The sequence below is a fragment of the Canis lupus genome, chromosome 31 (genome assembly GCF_048164855.1).
Source record: "Canis lupus baileyi chromosome 31, mCanLup2.hap1, whole genome shotgun sequence".
NCBI classification, from domain to species: Eukaryota; Metazoa; Chordata; class Mammalia; order Carnivora; family Canidae; genus Canis; species Canis lupus.
Window position 1 is genome coordinate 32,878,834 of NC_132868.1, and position 26,907 is coordinate 32,905,740.

Sequence of the window (26,907 nt, forward strand, 5' to 3'; positions counted from 1 at the left end):
TTTTGTGTGTTTTTTTTATTGCCATTTGATAGAACAATAATTAGGTATTCTTTCCTTTCTATAAACCTTAATCCCGTGACACTGAGGATGATCTGCTTTTGTTAAATGTATATAATCATGGCAATAAAATGATGGAGATTCAAATGTTTTTGTTATTTATTTTTCCCAGAATTTATATATATATACATATATATACATATATACATATATATTTATATTTACATTTTTATTTATATTTTTATTTATGTGGGTCACAGAAGCTATATATACACTCAAAGCAAATAAAACAAGACAAATTGTATATACTACTACTACTACTTCATTATTAGTATGATTGTGTCTTCTGTTCCAAGGCAAATTCTATTAAACTGAGTGTTCAAACCCTAAAGAAAGACCTTTCTTCCTCCAGATTGTATTGTCAGCAGCTTGCTGGCAGAGACAAAACATCCTGTGCTCTCAAGTAAAAAGCAAAAACCAAAAAGCTGACTGGGTTTTCACAGAAGGAAGTCCTCATCTGCTCTTCTTTGCCTAAGAAAGGTGGAGATGTGAGGAAGGGGGAGGAAGGGGAAAGATGGAGAAAATAGGAGAAGGGGTGGGAGTAAAGGTAAGAACTCAGGAGAGCACTGAAGAGCAGCAGGCAGTATGGTATGAGAGTGAATCCCAGACGAAGGGGATTATTACCACAGTGCCAGACTGAGAGTAGGAGAGGGCGTGTAAGAGGACCCATGAGAAGGGGCCTTAAATCAAATGTTGGGGGGCAGGGGCCCAGAAACACCAAGGCTGTGGAGCAAAAGCACCAGGAGGAGGCAGTGCAATGGAGAAAGACACTGAGAAGGGCCCAGGGCAGAAAGTGAGGAAAAAAAGATCTCAGGAGGAGGTGTGTTTGTGTGAGACAAGCAGTGAGAGAATGTGTCAGAGGGAGAGTGGCAAGTGAAATCTATGGTCTCATGGAGAACAAAGAATTTGAGTCCATCAAATTTACTTTGATGAAAACATAACGATCTAGGACCATGCCCAGCAGTAAATATAGTCCTGTCAGTGTGTGTGTGTGTGAGAGAGAGAGAGTGAGAGAGAGGGTGGGTGTGGATGTGTATGGGGAAGGACTAGAGAATCAAATCCCAGGTGACTACAATTATTGTCTGGAGTTGGGAGAAAGACCACAGGCTCATGTCTCTCCAAGAAGCCTAAATATATTTATTTATTTTTATTTTTTTTATTTTTTTTCCTAAATATATTTAATTTTGTCATTCTCCCCATGGCAGAGAGACTCATTAAAACTAAAATTTATTTTTTTATTAAAGAAAACAAAATTTAAAGAGAAATAAACTTGTCTATATAAGTACAATGTAGACGCTACACATGGATACTGACATGAAAATTTGGATGAAATTTTCCTCTGTTCTATCTTGAGAGCAGGTGATAATAATTAGAATAAGTAAAACTCATTATGTCTGAAAATGAGCCAGATTCTTGCTGCAGTACACTGTAGAAGTGGTATTAGGAACAAAATCAAATGGGGATCCCTGGGTGGCGCAGCGGTTTAGCGCCTGCCTTTGGCCCAGGGCGCGATCCTGGAGACCCGGGATCGAATCCCACGTCGGGCTCTCGGTGCATGGAGCCTGCTTCTCCCTCTGCCTATGTCTCTGCCTCTCTCTCTCTCTCTCTCTCTCTGTGTGACTATCATAAATAAATAAAAATTTAAAAAAAAAGAAATTAAAAAAAAAAGGAACAAAATCAAATAGTTGACGATCAAATTATAAGATTAATGGTAATAAAATCCCTTATATAATGGTGGCATTGACAAATATATCTAATTTTCTTATGTTGGTTATCCCTCACCCACCTTTTGTTGTATTTAGTTTTGTGAGTGTGAGTACTCTGAATAGTAAATATTAATTCATGCAATAGTTTATACCTGAAATATTCAACAATAAAGTTCCACTGCATTTGATCATTCCCAAGTCTCTATTCTTTTTCAGGCTTGCAATTACAGTGACATTTTTAATGTTAATTTTACTGCTTAACATTGATGGGATATTAAATTTTTTCACTGCAGAATATTTATTTTAAAAATTAAAAATAAGCATTGTAAAAATATGTGTCAAAACTGCCAAAAAATGACTCTAAAATTAGGAAAAGAAATGAAAGCAGCACAGAAATTAGATTTTCTGTTAGAAGCAGCATTGAAACCAATTTGTGATGATGATTAAGATATACGCATAGTGTGTAGTATGGATGTTAATATTTGTGACTTAGTTTTTTTCTTTAAATATCTTACTGTGTTGGATTTTGGCCAAACTCAGGAATTTTGGCTGGTGCACTTTTTTCCCTTTTCCCTTCTCCTCTTTTCTTTTCTTGTCTATTTTTTTTCTTTCTTTCTTTCTTCTTCATCATCATCTTAGACTAAAATGTACTTATTATTTTTCAACTGGAAAAAAAGCAACTTGTAATATAGTAAACATTGTACTCTACGGCAGTTAAGAAACTACTTGACTTAACTGTGAATAGGGGAAATTTGCTTTTCCTTCTAATTGTTAATAATTTCTCCCTTACATTGAAAATTCTAATACCTTATATTTGATGAATGTATTTTTGTCTAAGAGGAGTATTTTATATCTCTCTATTAATATGACAACTGATGGCTTATTTCCAAATGTTTCCTTTCAATAATCACCTTCATAACTCAGGAGGACAAATGGTGTCTGATCCTGTAAGCTTTCAACGAAAAGACCTCACTCCCTACAGATGTGTGCAGGAGGCTTATTAGTGAGTGCATTTGAGAATAACATCTGTAAGGGTGTAGGAATGCTGGGTTGTGCAGAGAGAGAGAATGAACTGTGATGCCGCTGTGACAGAGGTGCCAGCCAATCCCATGAAGAGCTCAGAAGCTGAGAACCTCTGAGACATGACCTGAAATGAGTCCCAATGGCTAGGCCTTTTAGACATTGACATCAACCTGTGATGGGAGGTGAGCTGCTCCCAGGGAAAGTACAAAATCTTAGGTGAACTTCAGTCAGGGCAATTCCTGGGAAAAAAATTTAACTAGGCACCTTCAGTAGCCAAGACAATTTAAGGATAAATTCATTTTATGTTAGATATGCTTCTCTCAAGTGTTTTCTAGGAGTTTGGTCCTGGTTTAGGCACAGATGATACAGAGATGAGTCAGACACGGTAATGTTTACTCTTAATGAGACAGTACTATAAAAGGGGATGATATGCCTCTAAGCAAGTAAGTGCAATTAAAAAAAAAAAAAGCCTGGATTAGTTATTTAAATCTGAGGTTACTTTGTCTCTTGGGAATTTTTAACAATGTCCAGAGATACCTTTGATTGCCAGAACTCGGTGTAATACTACAAGCATGCTAGTTAGTGGAGGCCTAAGATGCTGTTAAATACTACAACGCAAAGGACAATCCTCCAAAACAAGATTTTTCTCATCCAAATTGTTAGTAGTTCTAAGGGTGAGAAACCCTGACTTAGATGCTTTGGCTGAAATTTGTATTGAATGCAGTGGGATAAAGTTATTAATATAGAAATATTAAGAGTTTTATTAGGAAGTATTCCATGCAATAGATAATAGGAAAGTGTCCATTACGTAGGAAAGGTAAGGAATAGAATTCTAGGTATAGTAATAAAGACAAAGATGCATGAAACATACAATGTAGCTGGAATGTTATGAGCAGAAGATTAGTTCCAGTCGACATTGAAGATATAGCCAGCGCCAGATAAAGTGTTTAAATCTCATTTGAAGTATTAAATAAAATCATTGGTTGGTTTAAAGGAAATTGGCATGTATTCTTTAACCGAATCCTCGCCACTCATGCAGTAGGTGCATTGGTTTCCACTTCTGGTAGGTTCTCTTGTCTCATTCACACCTTTACCTTGCTCCTGGATAAGCATTTGACATTTCACTCCTGAATTAGGGTGCCAGCACAATCTCTCTTTTAGATCTCCTTGGATCTACCATTGATAGGAGAGGAAAGAAAATAATTGATATGCCAGAAAATTAACCAGCTAATTGTGGGTTGCCATTATAATTATCTTAGGCTAATCACTATTATACTTCATGGAATCAAATACATTATGCTCTCTTTAAAAATTGGAGTGGGCTGGGCAGCCCAAGTGGTTCAGCGGTTTAGCACAGCCTTCAGCCCAAGGTGTGATCCTGGGGACCCAGCATCGAGTCCCACATCCAGCTCCCTGCATGGAACCTGCTTCTCCCTCTGCATCTCTCTCTCTCTTTCTCTCTCTGGTGTCTCGTGAATAAATAAATAAAATCTTTAAAAATAAACAAACAAACAAACAAATAAATAAATAAAAATTGCAGTGGGGACTCAGACTTAACAAGTTTAAGCTTCGCTCCCCATCCTCTTACATCTTGATTCCCTTTGCTGTTTGAAATTGCACATGGTATTTTTAAATCCCATTTAAATGAATCAGGGAGATGAAGTGTTAATATTTTATTAGATAGCTATCAACATCATCTGAAAGAGAATGTGTTGTTTCATTATCAACAGTATATTATTTTAAAAAGATATTGCTCCTTGGCATGTAGGTGAACTTCAGAATTTCCATCAGGAAAGTAGAGAGAACTCCAGATAAAGTACAGCCCTGAAAATCATCCCATTGATTTGTGTGTGTCAACAATTTTTAAGAATTATTTACAAACTGATAAAACTTTCTGATAATAATATATATCACACACCCTGGACTGGGTCACAAATAAAGACTTTGTAGACCATAATCTTCCTCACTTTTCAAGATCCCAATTTACATCAAATATATTCAATAATATGTCAAATAAATTAAAATATATCCATGTTTAATTATATTTTTGCTATAAATATTTGAATAATTTAAAAATGTTGCTTATAAATTGTCTTGCCTGTATAGAGTGCAATTATATGCTTATTTTTCATTTTCTTATGACAATGATGCCTTCTTAGAATTTCTTTTAGAATAAGAAAATTCAAGCAGCAAAGTGTGTCTTCAAGGTGACATTTTAACAATATTTGTTGCCATGTGTAAACATTTTTTAACTAACCCCTTACTTGCCTCTTGACTTAAGTATTTTTCCAGTCCCTTGAAATTCTCATGAGTACTAGCTGCCTATATGTGTGAGGTGACCATAAAATTTCATATATAAAATGGCCCTATACATACCCGTTGCTATGAAAAGCCCACCTATAGAAATTTACACTAAAAATTCAATTACAGTGAATATAATAATTTGCCTATAAGTATACTTATTATAGAATATGTTGTTTATAGAAGCAAAGATAATTTTTCCTGAGATGAGTTTAATGTGTAAAGTTCATATTTACAATGGAGTAACATGTGGTCATTGAATGAGATTGTTGTAGAATTTTATTCCCTATGTAATAATATGTTATATTTTACTTTTTTAAAGATTATTTATGTATTTATTCATGAGAGACATACACACAGAGAGAGAGAGAGGCAGAGACACAGACAGAGGGAGAAGGAGGCTCTATGCAGGGAGCCCGATGTGGGACTCACTCCTGGGACCCCAGGATCACACCCTGGGCCAAAGGCAAATGTTCACTGCGGAGCCATCCAGGCAACCCAATACGTTACATTTTAAGAACAGTTTATAAAATAGTACCCATATCCTGAATCCTTTTATAACTTATTTATAAATGTATCAAGTCTGAATGATATGTACTGGCATGCATAAAAAAGGGTATTTCTGTTTGGTGAGAGGTTTTGTGATCTTCATTTTCTTCATTTTTATTATCTTTACCTTCTACTTTTATTATTTTACTATGAGCATGTGTTACTTTTTTTCACAATCCTTCAGTAAGTATTTATTCAACAATATGTACTGCACTAAGTCAGTCTTCAAGAGGAATACGACATACTTTTAATGTGTTTATGGCCAAGTAAAGAAACAGATATACACTTGAAAACATAATAGAACTTTTGATGATGTTGATGAGAATGAGTTAATGCTCTAGGTGTAGATATGAAAGATAAAAACAATATCTCTTAATATGGGAGATATTAAGTTGATATCTTAAAAAATTAGCCCAAAGCTACACTAGATGCTAAAGCTAATATAGTATTAGTAATGTTTCATATTTATACTTTGATATTTGTATTATTTTTTACTAAATTTTTTTTCAAATTAAGACAAAAAACATCCACTAACTACTGGATAATAGTTAAAAATAAGTAAGTCAGAAAACTGCAAACAAGTACACTGTGTTTAATATACATATACTAAAAATATTCTCAAGCCATTAGATTGCATATGTTATATAAAATTGTACTTTTTTCTTTACATTTCAAATAACTACCTTCCAAAATTGCTGCTTATTGATTACTCACTCCTGTTAGTTTCATTTTTTTTTGTCTTGTTATAGTTTCCTAATTAAAAATGTCATGACTTGAGATGATGCACATTTGCTCCTTATTGAAAAGTTCACACTTGCCTTCGGGAATGTGATGTAGATAAGTTTTCATAAATGAACTATGCAACTATCCTTAACTATATCTTCTTCAGTACCATACCAAGGCAGGGCCTATAGAAGTGGTCTACTATAGAAGAAAATTTTATCACTGACAGTGCTTACAATTGGTAACACAATGATAAAAAGCTAGACTGAAATCAGTAGGCTTATTATCACTTATGTGGTCTAATGGCAATGCCCTGCTGCTCATAGTTTGGACCTCTTCTACCTTGTTCCTTTAGTATGTTGCTCTGCTTGTTCAAAATGTATATGACTTTCAAAATTCGTAAGGAAAAACATTATAGGTTAATTGTGGAATGATGCATAAGCTTATAAGCTTTCTTGGGAAGCCAAATTAGATACCTATAGAAATAATGAACTCAAGTACCAATTTAATAATTTATGAATTCAGATTTATGATAAAAGTACTCATTTAACATTAGGATCCTACTGGTCTGAGAGAATTCTTACATCCAACAAGTATTTATTGAGCATCCACTTTGTTAGTTTAGAAATATAAAAGTATCAGTATGATAGCCATGGCCACTGCTCTCAAAGGAACTTTGATAGTGAGATAAGTAGATGCTAGGTGAGAAATTCCAAGCAGTTTGAGCACTATTTATAAGACATTTTAGTGCCACAATTATAAATGAAGATTATGTCAAAGGAAGGACTGCATTTTAAGCTTTGGTGAGAATAGCTAACTTCCTGATATAATACATGACATTATTGGCTAATAAACTAAACTGTATTTGTTCATTGCTCAAAAATGTATTTTATTGATATTTATCATGAGTGTGCATAGTGAATTATTACCATAAAATAATTTAAAGAAAGTAATGAGGTCATAGAAAACTAGTAGAAGGGTTGAATTTCCTAAATTATATCCCACATATAAAAATGTTAGTTCTTTCTCCTTCTGGGAATAGCTACTTTTAAAATAGATACACTATAACAATCTGAGCATCATTTTGTTTATTTTTATTCTCATTGTCTTTATGGTTCACACTTCCCTGAGGCCACAAAAGTTCTTTGCTTTGAGAATATTTCCTTTCTACTTTCTGCTGAATAAATGTAAACAGTGTTAGTGCTAAGGGCTTAATTAATCAGAATAGGTGACTTTAGAAAACATCAGAGTAAACTTTGCAATTTAGATGGTTTGAATGTTGATACAGGAGAATGAACCCTTTTTTATGTGGGACAAAATAATTGACAGGTTCACTGTAATGGCTTACTAATTGAAAGTAATAATAGAACATTAAAAAAACCAGAATCATCTGCTATAAACACAAATTTAATGAAACAACTATTGGGGGGAAAAGCATCTACCAAATGTTCACTTGCTCTGAACCATGTGGCACACTAGGCATTTACAATTTTTTTTAAATACTTTTATTTATTTATGATAGTCACAGAGAGAGAGAGAGAGTGAGAGAGGCAGAGACACAGGCAGAGGGAGAAGCAGGCTCCATGCACCGGGTGCTCGACGTGGGATTCGATCCCGGGTCTCCAGGATCGCGCCCTGGGCCAAAGGCAGGCGCCAAACAGCTGCACCACCCAGGGATCCCGGCATTTACATTTTTTTAAACTTATCCTTTTAATTCCACATTTTCAGATTTATATTAATTTTAGATTTGAATTAAAATGAGTATCACTAAGATGATACATATCAAAATAAGGAGCCATATGACATGCGTTTGAAAGCCTCATTGGAAAAAGCCTTCCACATGCACACGAGCACACAAATGCAGTATTCCAATTTATGAATCCCTTTGTAAGACATCACTTCTAGAGCCTAATAGTAACAAGGTTCTAACCATAGCAGAAAAGTTATGGTGAGTTCTGAGATATTTTGGTACTGATGTGGCTCTATTTTTTAAATAGGTAAACACATTTTCATAAAAAGGCTTCATAGGTATTATTTATAGAAAAATGAAATATATCAAAGTATAGTATTAAAATGTTCATGTGTACTAGGTATCTATTGCTGTGTAAAACATTAGCACAAACATACAGATTAAAACAATATACATGTATTACCTCACTATTTCTGTGGGTCAGGAACCAGGCATGTCATGGCTCGGTCTTCTGTAAGGTTATAAACCAACTGTTAGCCTTGCAGCCTTCAGACTGAGAGCTTCAGTTGCTTGCTGGCTATCAGCTAGAGGCTTTTATCAGTCTTTTGTCCTGTGGATCTTTTCCTAGGACACCTCAAAACATGTCAGCAAGCTTCTTCAGAACCAGGAAAGGAGAGACTGTCCACCACAAATCTATTTCCTTTTTATTTTACTTTAAACATGAACATATGGTTTACATGCAATCTGTGTCTCTAGCATGTGATTAAACTTCCAGGAATTACCTAAACCACTAGATATTCATTAGGAGATGGTAGTTTCTGAGATTTGTCTACTTGGAATCTACAGCGATGATTCTGAAAAAAGATGTGGAGATATTAAGCATGTTGGTAGGAGTTGTAGTAGAGGATAATTACTGTTATTGCTGTTATCTACAGTTTAAAAATACACTGAATCGATTTATGATACTGTGGCAGACACTGCTGCTTTTCTACTCTAAAGGCATTTCTAATGATATTTCTTACCACTCTTCTCTATATTACCTAGAGAGCCATATATACTCACTTTCTGGGTTGCCTTTGCATCTAGTGGTGGCCAAATTACTGTTTTAGCACACAATAAATAGTAGGTAAATTTTGGGGTAGGGATGCTTTGAGGAAAGCTTCTACTTTTTTTGGTTAAAAGAAAACCAAGCCTGGTTTGTCCCTTCTCTCTTTCCCGTTTAAAGGTGAAAACCATCTTGCAACATTACTGAATATTTTTTAAACATTTTATTTCTTCATGAGAGACACAGAGAAAGAGGCAGAGACACAGGCAGAGGGAGAAGCAGGATCCCTATGTGGAAAACCATCTTGCAACATTACTGAATATTTTTTAAACATTTTATTTCTTCATGAGAGACACAGAGAAAGAGACAGAGACACAGGCAGAGGGAGAAGCAGGATCCCTATGCGAGACTTGATCCTAGGATCCCGGGATCACGACCTGAGCCAAAGGCAGACACTCAACTACTGAGCCACCCAGGCATCCCACATTACTAAATATTTAAGATAATAAGAGAAACATCAGTGATGCTGTTGAGGACCTAAAAGAGCAGCAATAACTTTTATATCTGTGGTACTAGATTTTCTATTTCTTGCAGCTAAAAGAAATCTTAACAGAGGAATCTATAATGCAAACCACAGAAATAACACTAAACTCAGCATTGAAGAATAATGGATTAAAATAATTGATAAATACTGACCTTTAAATTATTAAAGAGCTCTATTATATATTTTCCCAGTAGGTGTCTTGGGTTAGTTTTCCAGTGCTTCTTAAACATTAATGTGTATTTCCATTGCCTGGGGATCTTGAAAAAAATACAAGTTGTGTTTCTGTAGGCATGGCATGAGGACTGATATTCTGCATTTCTCATGTGCTTCCAGGTGACACCAATGCCAATGCTAGGGGTCATACAATATACCGGAAGTAGCACATTCTATAGCTCTTAATTTTTCTGCTCTCTGATTTCTGTTCATAACAGTAAAAAAGTACTTTCCATCTCATGGAGGACAGAGACTTGATCTATTTAATTTATTGCTGAACCCTTATTGCCCATAATGTTTTCTTGCAAGTAATGGTTGCTGAATAAGTATTTGTTTAAGAAATAAATGTGGATATTAAACACAAAAATGCGCTATTGCTTTAGTGGGCATAAAATTCTGATGATAATGAGTTCAAGAAATAGTAGGAGCTAAATAAGTGGAAGGTCTATGTGTGGAAAGCTCTTTGCATATATTTAGGAGCAGCATGCGGAAGAATATTAGGATCAAGGAAGGGTTTGCTTTTTTTTTTTTTAAGTGAGAATTTAGAGCATTTTTGTACTCTGATGTGAATGATCCAATACAGAAGAAAACTGATGTTACAGAAGTAAAAAAAGAAACTTGTGAAGTATCTCAGTGTCCTGTTAAAAAGAATACATAGGTTGGAACAAATAGACAAATTTTCTTAGAAGCAACCATGTTTCATCCACAGAAACTGGAGTGGAGAAGAAGTATGTGCAAACAAATATAAATAATTCGTAGTGATGGGGAAATGGTTACATTCTCTTTTAATTTCTTCAATTTTATCTGTGAAGTAAAATCCACTGTCAGTTGTTAGAGAAAAGAGAGGGACTGAGATTTCTAATAAGGAAATAATGTGAGAATTGAAAATCTGAGATTAAATAGGCAGAAAAGGATCTGAAGGAAAGGAAGCAACATATAATTTCTGCCACTATATAAGATTGTTATCATCAGAGTTTTGCCTAGTTTTTGTATCTTCTTCATTTTGTATGAGCATCAAACATAGATAGACTATAATATGAATGACCCATACCTAAGTTGGTATTATATATGGGCAAATCAGTTGTAGAGTGGCATGTTGTTATTATCATATTTACATTTTCCCTTGTAAATTTGTGTCATATTTTAAGAAGTTATATATATATATATATATATATATATATATATATATTATATACTAAAAAGTCCTGTATCATATGAAAAAGATATTTAAAGTGCATTTGGTATGAATTATTCTATACCTATACCATTCTGTTCCATCTGCCATAAGCTTTATTTTACAATTTTTAATTGCACACTATATTATTGTTAGGGCTGCTGTGACAAATACCACAGGTGACTTAATCAAAATTTATTTTCTTACAATTCTGGAGGCTACAAGCCTGAGGTCAAGTTTGGATTACAAATTTTGGGGGGATGCAATTTGGCCTATAACACATACCTAGAGGACTATAAGGATTATAAGACATTGTTGGGTGTTGCATGAATACAAAGTCTCTTTTCTAAAAGATGGATAAATAGAAAATGTAAAATCCAAGTATAATATGGTTCTTTTTCAATAAATATATAATCCATTCTTTGGGTGTGGTAAGAGGGTACAATTAACATTGCTATTGCCAATGAATAAATACATGTCTGTGCCCACAAAATAAATGGTTAAACAAACACAAAAGACCTATTTTATTAATTTGACCTTTTATATACAAATTTTCCAATACACCTGTATAATTCCTTACAGTGATTGTCCCTAGTCATTGTATTCTATGCTTAAAATATGAACAAAAATGGATACTTTGAGGAAGTAACTGAACCGAGATGTTCCATTTCACTAAGTTTAAACCTACCAGTGGTCACTACAGCTACATCTAAATCAAACATGATAGTTGACTTTGAGAATAGCAGTGTTTAATTCAAAAGGCTAACTTCCACTGAAAGAGTTTATGATCTTTAGTTTGTTCTACATTGTATGTGGATGATTCTGAAAGGTTTATGATCAGCACAGGGAATAGTCTCCACCTTGAAAGAATAAAATATTGGGAACCACAATGCTGGGAATAGTTAGCATTTTTCAAATGTAGAACATATGAACTTGTAGGTAGCTTTCATAAATCCCCTCTGACATGAAGACTGAAAGTAGTGGATTTAAGTCACAAAAAGAGTAGTCGGACATTGAAAATACTGACTTTATGATTACAAAATTAAATAATATCTTTGTAAGTTATTTACAAAAATAATTTCTGTATTTTCAAATGTTTTCAATTATATATTCAACAAAATACCAAATCTTTAATTACCTCCATGTTCATTTAACAGTAAAAGCAATGAAAACTAATTTAGCTAATTACTCTCAGTTTTAAAGCTACCTTTGGCTTAGTACATATTAATTAAACTATAATTAATCAAAATAAATTGATCATAGGGGCACCTAGGTGGCTCAGTCAGTTGAGTGTCCGACTCTTGATTTTGACTCAGGTCATAATCTCAGGGTCATGAGATCAAGCCCCTCATTGGACTCCACACTTAGCAGGCAGTCTGGTTGAGATTCTCTCTCTCTCTCCCCCTCTCTCTTTGTCCCTTCTCCCTGTGTGTTCTCCCCACCCCTAAAATAAATAAATAAATAAATAAAATAAATAAATAAATAAATAAATATTTAAAAAACATAGTGATCACATACAGCATTGTGCCGGATACTTAGGAAGTCAAGATTTATACACATGATTTTTATGGGACCAAGACACCTTCAGATAAGTTATGGCCTCAAAACAATCCTAAAAAGTATATGAAGCATGTGAATAGAGAAGAAGAAAAACACACTAATACAGGAGAAAAAGTTACAAAAGATATTCAAGGTATAGTTAGTAGATACTTCTTCCTGACCTCCAGACTTTTGTAAGAGAAAATGTGAGAAGAAAAGTTGAAATGAATAATGTTTACTGATGCTCTAACTTCTTATCTGAAGATATGTCGATTTTTAATAGATATAGGATGTCTGGAGAGCTGATACATGTTCACAATAGTTAGTAATAGTTATAATAGTTAATAGGAACAATAATAAAAATGAAATACATGACAAAATGTATACAAAATGAGGTAAGTTTAATTTTAAAATGCATATTTCTAGTTATCTAATATTTCTACTTGTCAGTTTTTAACATTAGGAAAACACCCAACAAGTGCAAGGAGAAATTTATAGGATATCTGGGATTGCAGGTTTGTTATACCACAAAAATTGAACATTTATTATACATCAGTATGAATACAGATAAGTAAGCTCTAATTAATCCATATTATGGAATACTATGTAAACATGTGAAGCTTTATGAGTACTACCAAGAAAACATTGTTAAAATGTATTATTAAAATTTAAGTCATAGTAAACAGTTACCTGATATTATATTCATTTATGTTATATTTGTATACAGAAGTTATATAAATGGAAAGAAAAATGTGGAAAGATGGGAGAGGAAGTCCAATGAGATCTAGAAGGCATTGTTAATTTTATCTTACTTTAATACTTTACATTTTTATTGGTGAATAAGCACAGAAATATTTGCATAATTCAAATTAACTAAAAGTATATATATAGAATTTAATAAAACTCCCACCAATTACTACCTTTAGGATGATAAGATAGACAAAGGTGAGCCATGAGCTATAAACAAATATTATTAAAGGGGTACCTGGGTGTCTCAGTCAGTTAAGCTTAAGCTTGATCTCAGGTCATGATTCTGGGGTCCTGGGATTGAGCCCCACATTGAGCTCCTTGTTCAGTAGGAAGCCTGCCTCTCCCTCTTCCTCTCCCTCTGCCTACTGCTCCCCCTTCTTGTTCTCTCTGTCAGACAAATAAATATAATAAAAATATTGTTAAATTGTCAAATTCACCTGTTTAAGCAGGCATTAGCAATTATTTATTAAACATTTATTATATGCTATTCATTATTTGGTGACTCATGTCTCTACTATTTGAGTATTTTAAGAATTTTTAAACCAGGAAGAAGTTACCATTGTAATATTTGGGACTTAGTATGATGCAGAAAATACTGCTCAGCTTAGGTTTTTTTTTCTTATTTTTTTATATTTCTTTACGTTCTGACTTTTCATTATACTCTTGTGTGGCCGAGATGATAAAAATTCCTGGTGTCCCTTTCTCCAACTGAAGAACCTTTCATGTCCTATTCAGTGGAAATGATCTGCCAAACACATAGATAAAGAGATACATCTTTAATCTTACAAGCTGTCTCCTTGCACAGGATCAGGAAAATGATTTTTCTTTTAACAGTTGTCAGCATGCTTGACATCTGCCACAAAGGCTTAGGCTCTATTTTTATTTTTCCTATTGAAATCGTGCTCTGACACCTGCCCCTTTGATACATTTAGACTGATGCAGTAAAGAACTGAGCGCTTTTCAGTCAAAGAAATCACCACATTTCCTTTCTTTTCTGTTTGGTTAAAAAATATGATTAAAAATAAAACTCATTTTCAGTAGGATGGATGTGTAAAAATATCCAAATTAAGTAAAAATGCATTATTATGTTATGAACAATGATATTGCCTTTAAAAAAATGTAACTGATATTAACATATTCAGTCTTCTCAAAAAGTTTTAAATAACATGTTCGAAATCATCTTCTATACCTACCAGAACCCATTAGAGGTACTTAGCATTAAAAAATAAGTATATTTGTTAGTTGTTTCTGAATAAAACCTAATAATAAATCCTATAGCAACCATACACAGATGTATTAAGATTTCATAGCATGTTTATAAATTTTAAAGTAGTACTTTATATATATATATATATATATATATATATATATATATATATATATATATATTTAAAGTCATTATTTTATGTGGCATGTCAGGAGGTGTGAAGAATTGGGATGCTTGCATGAGGAAAAGTAAGACAGTATTAAATGTCAGAAGTTATTAGCCTCACTGTATAGTCAAAAAAATTATAAAAATAGTATCGCCAAGTAAAGGAATTGTTGTGTCTGAGGCTGTTATTTTGCCCTAAAAATATAATAGATTAATATGCTGGACAGTGCCATTAGAAAAAATGATACAATAGGCAGCTCAAAACTCTCATCTCCCACAAAAATATATTTTCTTTGGAGGCAGAAACTGTCAAAACCAACTTTGTGAGTATTCTGGAAGACAGAGATTTACAGCAACCAAGCAAGCACTGAATCAAGAAAAGAACAATTTGAAAACAGTAGGAAAGCTGTGGGTGTTTCCATTTACACTTGTTCCGTCCCACTCCCAGTGTTCCAACAGCCTTAAATTGGCTACAGATTTTGTTCCCAGTGTCCGACCCTGATTCCTAGTATTGGAGGAAACATAACAGGTTTTATTTAGAAAATACTGTATATGTTTGTACTTACCAGTCTGAGAACTACCTGGAGGGCTAATGAGAGGTGCTCAGCTTTTTTTTGCCTAACTTGTATCTCAAGTCATAAGTTAAAGGCATTGCTTAAAAAAGCTGGCAGGTCAACTTACAAAGTACGTTAAAAATGTTTAGAATTAAGGTACACACTATATCAGCTAAGACCTGGAAAGAAAAGTGAGGAAAGATTCTTGGAGAAATTAGCAGATTCAAAAACACCTGGATATATAAGGAAATTTAGAAAGCCACATTCATGCCCATGGCAATATTCATGCTCAAGAAAGACCTGAAAAGACAAAAACTTTTTACCTTGGGCTGATATTTAGGCTCAGTACAAACCTGGCTAAATGGTGAAGAAATACCCCAGAAAAAAAAGGTAATCTGCAGAGACTGAGATGTGAGTTTGTTTTTTGTTGCTTTATTGGTGTTTTTTTTATTTTTTCTACTTTTTGCATTTTTGTTGCTGGTATTGTATTTTTTTTTCTCCCTCTCTCTTTTTTCTTTTTTTTTTTTAACTTTTTCTTTTCTTTTTTCTTTTAAGATCTTTCTTATCAAGGAGATACCTGTGAAAGCATTAGATAAACATGAACTAAGAAACTGAGGCTCCACTGACCACACATGACAAAGAATACTGTCTTTACAAAAAACAGTTTGGAAAAAAAATCACTAAACAAATGGATCACCATAGTCTTTCAATATCCAAAACAAGCTCAATCATAAGAAAGGGAGAACTTGATATCCAGTGTTAACACATTATGTTTAAATGCCTAGTTTTCAACAACAACAAAATCACAAGCCATACAAAGAATCAGAGGGTATGACTCATTTACAGGAACAAAATAAACTGATAGAAATAACCTATGAAGAAGTTCATACATAAAACCTACTTGGGGGTGGGGTGGGGGAAGAAAACATCAACAACTTGAAAACAACTGTCCTACTTAATTAAATTCAAAAGTTTAAGACCAACCAGGACAAAAAGCTTAAAATAAATCAGGAAAATAATGTCTGAAAAATAAGAATATCAATAAAGGCATAGATTATAAAAGAAATTAAGCAGAAATTCTGGAGGTGAAGAGTACAATAACTGAAATGAAAAAAAAATTGTAGATAGGTTCAAGAGCAGATTTAAACAGACAGAAGAAAGAATCAGTGAACTTGAAGAAGGGGCAATTACATTTTTCTGACTCAGAAAAGAAACAAAAAAATGAAGAAAAGTAAACAGAACCTAAGGGACCCATAGGACACCAATAAGCAGATCAACATATATATTAGAAAACTCTAGAAGTAAACAGAGAAAGAGACAGGGAAAATATTTGAACACCTACATCCCAGGTTTGATGAAGGACATAAATCTACAAATCAATGAACTCCAAGCAGGATAATGTCAAAGACACATTTACCTAGACAAATTATAATCAAATTGTCAACAGACATTACAAAAAAAGAATAGCGAAGGAAGCAGGAGAGAAGCAACTCATAATATACAATAAAATTAACAGCCAATTTTTCATCAGAAATGATGGAGAGCAAGAGGCTGGGGTGTGGCATATTTAAAGTACTGAAATAAAATAAAGGTAAATCAACAATTTTAAATCTGACAAAACTGTCCTATATAAATTAGGGAGAAATTATTGACATTCCCAGATAAACAAGTAATTTAGTACCACCAGACAAGAACTCTGAAAGGAATCCTTCTAGTTGAAATGAAAGAACCTTGGACAGTAATGGCTATATGAAGAAATAAAGATTTCTGGTAATGCTAAATACATGGTCAAATGTAAAAGCCAAACTCTTATAATGTTTGCTTATAATTGATTATTTATATTCTACATGATTTAAAAAGCAAATGCATAAAATATAATTAAAAGTGTATGGGGCAGGGGCAGCCCCAGTGGTGCAGCGGTTTAGCGCCGCCTGCAGCCCAGGGCGAGATCCTGGAGATCTGGGATCGAGTCCCGCCTCGGGCTCCCTGCATGGAGCCTGCTTCTCCCTCTGTCTGTGTCTCTGCCTGTGTGTGTGTCTGTGTGTCTCTGTGAATAAATGAATAAAGTCTTTTTTAAAAAGTGTATGGGGGATCCCTGCGTGGCTCAGGGGTTTAGCGCCTACCTTCAGCCCAGGGTGTGATCCTGGAGACCTGGGATCGAGTCCCACATCAGGCTCCCTGTATGGAGCCTGCTTCTCTCACTGCCTCTCTCTCTCTCTCTCTCTCTCTGTCTCTCATGAATAAATAAAATCTTTTTAAAAAGTGTATGCTATTTGAGTACAAAATATGAAGATACATACTTTTTGATGGTAAAATGAAGATGGAAGCTGTAGAGGAGCAGAGTTTTTATGTGCTTAAAAGTAAGTTTGTGTAAACCAAATTAGTTTGCTATTAATTTAGTATGCTAAATGTAATCCCCATAGTAATGATAAAGAAAACACTTAAAGAATATACACAAAAGGAAATGAGATGGGAATCAAAATGAGTCACTATAAAAATCAACTAATCACAGAAGACTGTAATGGAGGGAATGAGAGATATAAGTGTATAAGGCACATAGAAATAAATAGCAAAATGGCAGACTAAATTCCTCCTCATCAGTAATTACTTCAATGTAAGTGGTTTAAATTCTCCAAAAGAAAGGCAAAGATTTGCAAAATGGATTAGAAAAACAAGAGGTAACTATAGGCTTTCTACAAAAGACTCAGTTTAGATCAGACAAATAGATTGAGGGTAAAAGAATGAATACAAGATATTCCATGCAAATAGTAACCAAGAGATAGTTATGAGGCTATACTAATAGATAAAATAGACTAAATCAAAAACTATTACAAGAGAAATAATAGCTATATATATATATATAAGTATATAAATAGATATTAATATAAATACAAATATATATATATATATATATATATATATATAGAGAGAGAGAGAGAGAGAGAGAGAGACACTCCACTGAGAAAGGTTCCACTTTTGGTCAGCCTGGTGGCTCAGCAGTTTAGCACCGCCTTCAGCCCAGGGCATGATCCTGGAGATCCGGGATTGAGTCCCATGTCAGGCTCCCTGCATGGAGCCTGCTTCTCTCTCTGCCTGTGTCTCTGCCTCTCCCTGTGTGTCTCTCATGTATAAATAAACAAAATCTTAAAAAACAAAAAATGGAGGGTCCACTTTTAAGCTCACATGGTTGGGCAAAATTTCAGTCCCTGCTAGTCTACTTCACTGAGGGCCTCAGTGCCTAGCTGGCTATTGCCTAGAGACTACCTTCATTTATTATTATTATTTTAAAGATTTTATTTATTTATTCATGAGAGACAGAGAGAGAAAGAGGCAGAGACACACATAGAGGGAGAAGCAGGTTCCATGCAGGAGCCCAATGTGGGACTCAATCCCGGACCCTGGGATCACACCCTGGGCTGAAGGCAGACGGTCACCCACTGAGTCACCCAGGTGTCCCTACCCTCATTTATTATTATCTGGCTTCATCAATGTGTTAAATTGCTTCAAAACTCAGAAACGGAGAGGGCATAATATCCATACAAAGTCTTAATTGTATATAACTTAATCATGCAAGTGACATCCCACACATTTGCTGTATTCTATTAGAAACAACTTGCTAGACCAGTTTCCATTCAGAGAAAGGAGATTACACAGCATGTGAATACCTCAAAGTTGAGATCTCTGAGGGCCATCTTTGAGATGGCTTGCCACAAGTTCTATGAAATTTAACACATATTTGTGTAACCACCACAGGAAATGATAGAGAAGAAATCCATCACCCCTTCACCCACAACCCAACCCAAATTCCCTCATATTCTCCTTTACAGTCAGAGCCATCACCATACTTAGCCTGTGGTAACTACTGATCTGTTGTCCATCACTGGAGTTTTGTCTTTTAAAAATGTCAAAACATGTATGGAATCAAATAGTTCACAACTTTTTGAGACCAGATCCTTTCATTCATGTAATGCCTTTGAAATTCATCCAAAGTATTGGTTGTATATTTTGTTACTCTTATTTTCTCAGTAGTATTCTGTTGCAGGATATGCCACCATTTGTTTATCCTTTCATCTATTGTAAGACATTTGGATATTTTCAAGTTTTTGGTATTATCTATAGATATGAATATTTGTATGAAGGTTTTATGTAAATATAAATTATCACATCTCTTGGGTAAATACTCAGGAGTAGAACTATCAAATGGTAGGTGTGTTTAACTTTATAAATCATGTCAAATTATTTTCTAGCATGGCTACACCCTTTTGCATTCTTGCCATCAACGTATAGCTGTTTTGATTGCTCTACATCTTCACCAGCACTTGGCATTATAATTTTGTTATTGTTGTGCTTTGGGTTTTGTTTGTATTTAGCCATTCTAATATATGTGTGGTGGTATCTAACTATAGTTTTCTTTTCTTTGTTTAAAGATTTTATTTATTTATTCATGAGAGAGAGAGAGACGAAGAGAGAGAGAGAGAGAGAGAGAGAGAGAGGCAGAGACACAGGCAGAAGGAGAAGCAGGCTCCATGAAGGGAGCCTGACATGAGACTGATCCTGAGACTCCAGGATCCCGACCTGGGCCAAAGGGAGGCGCTAACTGCTGAGCCATTCAGGCGTCCTTCACTATAGCTTTCATTTGCATTTTTCAAACAGCTAATGACTCTAAAAATACTTCTGTGAACTTATTTGATATCTTTCATTCTTCTTTGGTAAAGTGTATTTTTAGTTTTTGCCCATTTTTAATTAGGTTTCCTATTTTATTAATGCTGAATTTTGGAAGTTCTTCACATATTGTTGATATGCCCTTTTTTAGATGTAACTTGTATATATTTTCCCTCAGTCTGCAGTCTGTTTTTGTTCTCTTAACCTTGTATTTCATATAGAAAAAAATTTTAACTTTGACAAATTTTAATTTATAGAATTTTATTTTATGCATTGTGCTTTGGATGTCATGTACACTCTGTTCCTAATCCATGTCATAAAGACTTCCTCTTATACTGTCTCCTAAAAGTTTTATTTTTTTTTGCCTTTTACAATTATATCATAATGCATTTTATTTTATTTTGATGCATTTTAAATTAATTTTGTACATATGAAATATAGCTCGTTTCTTTTTTCTTTTTTAATTTTTGTATATGATAATAAAAAAATTATTCCTACACCACTTGTTTAAAAGATTATTCTTTCTCAAATTTCTCAAATTGACTTGCACTTCTTTTTTAAGACTTGTTTATTTACTTATTTTGAGAGAGAGAGAGAGAGAGAGAGAACATATGAGTGGTGGGGAAGGGCAGAAGAAGAGGGAGAGAATATCAGATTCCACACTAAGTGAGGAGCCTGACATGTGTCTAGATTCCATAACTCGCACTCCCCCTCACCCTGCCAAGATCATGACATGAGCTGAAACCAGGAGTCAGACACTTAATCAGCTGAACTACTCAGGGGCCCCAATTTTGCACTTCTTTTAAAAACTAATGGCCATATTTGTCTGGGTCTATTTCTGGATTCTCTATTCTGTTCCACTGATTTGTCTTTCCCTTTGCAAATACTCATTTAGTTTGCTAGTTTTAAAGTAAGTCTTAAAATCAGGTAATGTGTGTATTAGTTTTATAGGCTGCTGTGATAAATTACCATAAATTTAGTGGCTTAAAATAATATGAAGTTATTAGCTTACAGTTCTGAAACTCAGAAATCTGAAATCATTTTTACTGAGTTAAAAATCAAGCCTTTTGGAGTCTCTTGGGGTTCTGTTTCCTTGTTTTGAGCTCCTAGAGGCTGCCCACATTCCACAACTTGTGGCCCTCCTGCAGTAATGGTGTCACCCTGACATCCACTGTAGACACATCCTTCTCTAACTCTGACTCTCCTGTCTTTCTTATAATGATCCTTGGGACTCTTCAAGTAATCCAAAATAATCATCTCATCTCAAAATCCTCCACTCAGTCACATCAGCAAAGTCTCTTTTTATGTGCAAGATAAAATACTAACAGATTTAGAGGAAGAGGATATGGATATATTAGAGGGCCATTTTTATGCATTCTACATAGTCATAGAATCTAGTTTATATGACTTCAATTCTTTCAAATGTTAAGGCTTATTTTATGACCCGATATGGATCACACTGAATATAAATATTCGTATTCATACGTTGAATACCATATGTGTATTTGATATGAGAATTATTTTTTAAAACAATCTACTGTCTTCAGTGAGGGTCACAGATAGTATGATCTAATTACCTATTTAAAAAAATAAATAGATGAAATATGTGTAGGGAATTAAGGGTACATTTAATGTGATGAGCACTAACTAATATACAGAATTGTTGAATCATTATACTGTATACCTGAAACTATTATAACACTGTATGTTATTATATGCTCTATATAGAATTATATATTTTATATATTATATATTGGTGTTATATATATTATTATATATTATACTTTAATTCAAAAATTAATATAATGTCTATTGTTTCAAATTATTTTCCAAAGAACTTTTAGTCTGCTCCCCACCCCACCCCACCCAAGCCTCCATGGGAAATAAGTACTTTCCCACCTCATTATTACTGGACTTAGTTACATGTCTTACTTTGACCTCATGGTTAGTGGGTATATTTCTCCAATTTTTTATTTTCTGATTTGGCTGTATGTCTTGCTTTGGCCAACTGATGTCAATAGATGCCATATGAGCAACAGATTTGAACTGTGCTCATTCATTTGGGCTATACATTTTATGCTCCTATATTTGGACAAAAAGAACGTTTTAGATTGCCTCTGGCCCAAAGAAGATGGGAGATTGTTCCAGTAGACCTGACTGCAATCTTCTGATCATAGAAAAGTCTACACTAAGTGATCAAAACCCTGACTATCCAATCAATTGATGCAAAAGCAAGAAATTAATGTAAATAGTTGTATGTGACTGAATTTGTGGCTGATTTCTAAAACAGCATTACTGGGCAAATAATTGACTAGTACTATGAATAAGTGGAAATCTCATTAATAAGTATATCTGAGATTATGCAAAACTGTTTTCAATTCATATATGAAATGGAGTTAAATCTTATGCTAGAATAAATTGTAAAGCAGGTTTATCACCCATACAGTGCTTCATAGGTCATTTGAAAGTCCTGTGCATAGTGCTTTATCTGTGCAAGCAGTCTTAATACACACCAATATTTTTAGCATCCTCGTTCTCACTTGTTGAATATAAGAAGAGCTCACAACCATTCTGAAAAACAAAAACACTTCTACAAATTTTTAAACTGTCTTCCTAGTGAGCAATATAAACCACACATGAAAATCACTGATTTCAATGTATAGTGAATCTAAGAACAAGTCAGTAACTTGAAGTGAATCTGAGTATATGTGTATCAAGAAATATAACTGTATAGAATGGAATATTTCCATGATACAATAAAGAGGGGAACTCAAATTTCAAAATATTATCAAATAGAGTACAAAAGGTCCCCATGATGAGCAAACAATATAGAATGTCCTCTGAGCATCAGGTATACTCCTGGACATTGTAAATATAAAAGGAGAATGCATCAATGAATTTAAAACTTAAATAACAGAAATACAGCTACAGAAAACAGGAATTAATTGGAAATGATCTGAGAGCAGTCCAACTACATAAACCTGGAAAACCTTCCTTACATTAATACATATCTCAAAGGGGAAGCTTCATAAAGAAGCTACTAAGTGTTCCCTGACACACATTTCAATTCTAGATTCATACTGAAAATTATATCATAAATCCAAATAACTATCTTAGCAAATGCTCTGGTGTTAATTAAAGTGCACTTAATGGATATATCCCAACCCTCAGTAGTGTTGACAGAGCCACTTTTCCATGCAGTTAGAACAAATTGGATAATAGAATTTCACTGTAGTCTATGACTTCAGATACATATGAGGTAGAGAAAGTAGGGAATTTCAGAAAATAAAAATAGAAGAGGAAGAAAACTGAAAATACTTAATTCAGGTTAATTGTTTAGACTGCTGAAATAGTTCCTGGTTGAATAGACAATTATGCTTACGGATCATTATTCTAAGCATTGGGAGTGCCCATTTAAATTTATTTCAGGCAAGAGAGCCAAGAATAATACCCTGTAGGATAGGGTAGAGGGTGACAGATAAGTTTATTTATGAATAGTCTTTTCTTCAATTTTAAAGTCTTTTTTTACAATTAACATTTCTAAAATCAGATTGCATCTTATAAATTATGATTTCTTATTATAGATAAATTATTATAGTGTGTCAATCTTTTCTAATTTAGTCTATTTTAGGTACTCTCTTAGAGGAAATTCCATTCTTCTGGAATATTCTCTCATTCCTTAAAAGGACATTTGGCTGACTCAGGACATGCATGAAATTGCAGTAGAAGGAGAGAGGATACCTGGAACCCACACACAAAGGGTCAATCACATTATTTTTTTACCTTTGACTTCTATATTAGTGCTTTTATCAGGTTCCTATATAGTTTGTTGGGATCTGCTACTGAAATCTCAAGCATTGAATTCATGTTTTGGTTATTTGGCTTATGTAGGGCTCAGTGTCTGTCCTTCCATAATGTGTCTGTTTGTGTTCCTTTGGTCTTGCCTTACAGTGCTGGAGACACGCTTTCAGCCATATTCTCTATGCTATCTATGGGGTAGCTCAGCCCCCACAAAGCCTCTGCAATCTGCTTCCCTTCCCTTGCCATTGAGACTCCTGCATGGTGCTGGATCGCAGCTTCATTACCTCTCATTTTGTGAACCCTGGAGAAACATGTGCGTTACTTCCATACTGCAGTGAGAATTAAGACAGATCTAAGAGGTCTAATTCATGCCTTTTCACTGCTGGTCTACTACGTGTTGTCAGTGTAGTTCTTTGTTTCATCTATGCCACATGGATATGGGTCCACTCTGTAACCCTGGGAGGAGACAGCTGCACACACTGAGAGCTAGTACAAAGCCCTGTCTCTGCCTTTTTATTTTTTTTTTAACTTTCCTTATCAATATTTTTGAATAGATTATTCTGGCTCCAAGAAACAAAGCAGCAAAAGGAGTCTTAGTGAAAAAAATATTCTAATAATTTCTAGGGAATAGAGAATCTATCAGGGAGATTTGAAGATGACTTTTACCTCTATTTTTACAGATGGGTATATCCTACTATCATAAAATTAATTCAGGTAATTAATATTTTTATTCTAAGTCTTTTCTCATTAAGAAACTTTTGGATAATTTCCTTTCCCACAAAGTAATTATTTATAAAACATTCTACTCAAGAATAGTAATACAACTAATTTCTTAGATCTGATAGCTATAATTTAGCTTAAAAATATGCACTATACTATATGGTCTATATCTGTCAGTCTCTTGTGGGCTTTGTTAATATGAATCCACATACTCCAAGACTCTCGGAGATTCTAATAAGAAAGAATTTATGAAACTATAAATCTGGGATCAGAATTGAGACTATAATGAATTCAAGAAGATAATATGACTCTTTGAGGATAGATCTGAGTAGCTTTCCAGATTTGTACAAGGACCATCTCCCTATCTGCCTGCAAAATTTAATTAGTCTTTTGTACCCAAATTCTCACAAATATTTCTTATCTCTACCACATTATAGCTTGCCTCAAATCTCCCTTATAAAATATTCCTAAATAGACTTAAGCAAATAAGAATTTATGTTAAGGATTAAAAGCCATTTAAGATGTTGGATCAAATGTTAAAAAAAAAATAGCAAAAAAAAGTGCCCAAAGCAAACTATTGTCCACAATAAGTAATAAATTTTTTTATATCTTAAAGGTATTAATAATGATTGAAAAGGTAAGCTACTGTAAGATAGTTTATAAGTTACTGTAAAATAGTTTATATTATAAAATTCAACCATGGGGAGACATAATATAAACTAAATTCTGTGAGCCAAATATTGGCTTGATAGTCTGAAAATTAGCTAAATTTAGTTTAAGTCTTTTATCCAGTGACCAGTAGGAAGTTCAAAGTCACTCTACAATTTCTAGAATTTTAAAGAAAACTCATGATTATTTGTACTTGACCAACCAGGATTTTAATCCATGGCCCCAAAGGAGTGTTATTATAACATGGAGTTTATCTCACCTTGCTATTTTCTTATACTCTGCACCAACTTAGATGTTTTCTTTTTTTGATCACCATTGGGTAATCATGGTAGTTAGTGGTGGACTTATGAGGCACTTATACTGAACAGGACTTACTATAACACTGTGTTAACAGATGGAATGTATATTGAAGAAAAAGAAACTAATACAAATAGAATATTATCCATCGATGCTTGTAAAAATTCTTCAATCACCTTGCACTTTCACCAATTGGAATTTATTAGTCATTGTTATGGACTGAATGTGTCCCTCCCAAATTCATATGTTTAGGACCTAACCTCAATGTGATGAGTGGTAGGCACTTTGAGGCACCTCAAAGTGCCTATGAGAGGTAATTAGGGTTGGATTAGGTCAGGAGGGTGGGATCCCATGATGGGATTAATGTCTTAGAAAAAGAGAGGCAGGAGTAATCCTTTTGTCTTTCTGTGCTCCTTGCCTCCCTTCCTCCCTTTCCAGCATCATGAGAGGGTAAAGCAAGAATGTAGCCATTTGTAAACCAAGAAGAAGGCTCTTGCCAGAAACTGAATCTGTCAGACCTTAATCCTGGACTTTCCTGATTCCAGGACTGTGAGAAATAAATGTGGTTTTGTTTGTTTATACCAACCCAGTCTATGGTATTTTGTTACAGCAGCTCGAACTAAAACAATCATCTTTTTTTTCATGTTCCAATATTCTGGGATATTACATAGACATTGGCTGCTCTCTTCCACTCCCACTATGCTTTCTGTTCTTGGACAATTTCCAAATCATCATTACAAATCCCAGGTAAGATATAGTTTACTTTTGATACTATCACTAAGGTTTAATCTTAAACTAATAAAGAATATTTTTCCATAACTCAGAAATAAATAGTTTTGAATCATATGCCAATAATAAAAACATATAAAAATTATCAATGGCTACCTTTTTTATTTCCGAATTTATTTTGATGTTACTAATCTTTGGCCAATTTAGTGGTACTGAGAGACATAATTGATATATCCCAAAACTGTATTACAAAGTAAACAAACAAAACCTAGCATAAAAGTAGAACAATTAATCCTATAGTTGATTGATTTAAACGTCCTGAAAACAATGATTATTTTCTAATTTATATATTTGGCAGTTACCTTTTTCTATTCACCTGTATTAGCTGAGAATCAGAATTACAGATGGATAATAGAAATGATTAATTTATCAATTGAATTAGCTTAATAATCATGCATTAAAGGTGAATGTCTTAAGTAGCTTCATTCTCAAGGAAGAAAAAATGCAGTCTAAACTTGTAAATATAAAAAAATAAATAAATTATGTGAATCATTTTTGTTATGTATCTCCTTTTTTAGTAGATTTTTTTCATCTGAATCTACTTTTCTATTCTTTATCAGAAAATATATTTTAAGATGAAGAAAATATAAAAATAATAGGGAACAGGTATCCAATATGTATTTATATGACACAAATCAAGTCATATAAGCTAATATGTATCTTCATACATATATTCTTCATATAAAATTATGTACCTTCAAAAAACTGCATTTAGGGTATTTATAAAAT

At 33.8% G+C, this 26,907-nt stretch overlaps 1 long non-coding RNA gene across 5 annotated transcripts in view; it reads right to left on the reverse strand.

The window, feature by feature from the left end:
- The window catches only part of LOC140622260 (uncharacterized), a 279,983-nt gene that overhangs the window by 34,935 nt on the left and 218,141 nt on the right, over positions 1-26,907 (reverse strand). For 2 of the 5 annotated variants that reach the window (XR_012022015.1, XR_012022019.1), the window contains 4 exons: positions 13,550-13,701; positions 9,791-9,895; positions 8,513-8,903; positions 3,881-3,959 (listed from right to left, as the gene is read on the reverse strand). This is a non-coding gene — a long non-coding RNA (uncharacterized lncRNA). The remainder of the gene's footprint in view (positions 1-3,880; positions 3,960-8,512; positions 8,904-9,790; positions 9,896-13,549; positions 13,702-26,907) is intronic. The other 3 variants (XR_012022014.1, XR_012022013.1, XR_012022016.1) reach the window with 2 other exon arrangements.